Genomic DNA, 1,462 nt, shown 5'->3' with positions numbered 1-1,462 from the left:
CCGAGAACTTAGGGCAGGTCCCAGGTGAATTTGCCATGGCTGCTAACTCTGAAACAGCCTGAAAGTCTAAGTAGGCAGGCAAAGTGGGTTCTGCTCAGTTTGAGACTTTCACAAGATCTCTCCATGGATTCAAACAGAGACATCCGTTTCCTACTACAGTAGGAGTATTTTAGAAAAACGGAAATTTTAAATAGGCTCATTGGTCATAGTTTGGAGGATGGGTGCTCAGGAAGCCAGGGAAGTAATAATAGCAACCTGCATCCAAGCTTCCTCTGCAGTGCCATTCTCGCCTCCCCTTCTGAGGACTTCTCACAGGAACTACAAATGTCTGTTTAACCTGTTTTTAGTGGCACATTTGCACAGCTTCACAGAAACCTGTCGGAAACACTTCTGAGTTGCAGTGTGTTCTTCTGACTGAGACATGGATGTACTTTCTCTGACCTTGTTGCATTTCTAACCATAAACACACTTTGACAGCACTGCATTTCTTTGTTATTTGAATGTTTCCTAGCCCTCTGCTGGATGGACAGGTGTGCTGTATTCTAATCTCTTCATATTATCACAGCTACTAATAGAGACAAAGTATATGCCTTAGGGGAAGATGATTGCCTACTAAGATGCCCCAAACATTTACTGTTTTTGTATCTTGGTGGGGCAAAGGAAGAAGGATTGTTCACCAGTAAGTCTAGAATAGCCAACCAAGAGATGGTCACACACCCTGAGCAGGGGGGCAATGAATAATGTCCATGCCCACAAGAGACAAGGTGGGCACATCCCATCTTTATCACTAACTTCATGGTAAGGATCAGCACGAATTCAGCTCTCAACTGGCCTCACCCTCCTACATTTCCACTCCTCATCACCAAGGCACTGCCATGGCAATTCCTCTCACCCTAACCACCCAGAGTTAGATCAGAACTCAATCCCGGTTATTCTGCACCTGGTCAAATTATCCATGGCCACATGAGGCCAGGTCATGGGGGAGCAGCTGTAGGCTCAGGAGTCTGCATAACTCCCTGCACTTCAGACCAGCTGCCTTCTCTGTCGGTTGTCCCCTGTGGTAAATCACAAGCTAGAAGGACTCTATCCTTCTTCACCGACTGACTGTGCAGTCTTTCTCCATCACTCAGCCACCCAGAGCTGGGTCTACACAAATCCACTCTGTTCTGCCAGCCCCTGCTGGCTCATTGCCAATATGGGTTTGTTAATTCTCTATTGTCACCAGATTCACAGCAAACATAGAAATATTGCTTTCTAAACCTACTGAGGTAGAGGCTCAGCAAAAAAAGCAGAAGACCCTCAACGAGATGAACTGAGAGAATGGCTGAAACAATGCGCTCAAATATAGCAACGACTGTGAGGAAGGTGCAGGGTGGGCAATGTTTGATTCTGTTGTATATCTGGTGACTATGAGTCAGAACCACCTAGACAGCACCTAACAACAACAAACCTACTGATTCAA

Source organism: Trichechus manatus, unplaced genomic scaffold (assembly GCF_000243295.1).
Source record: "Trichechus manatus latirostris isolate Lorelei unplaced genomic scaffold, TriManLat1.0 scaffold00025, whole genome shotgun sequence".
Taxonomy (NCBI): Eukaryota; Metazoa; Chordata; class Mammalia; order Sirenia; family Trichechidae; genus Trichechus; species Trichechus manatus.
The sequence above is the reverse complement of the archived record's forward strand: the minus strand, read 5'-3'. Positions refer to the sequence as shown.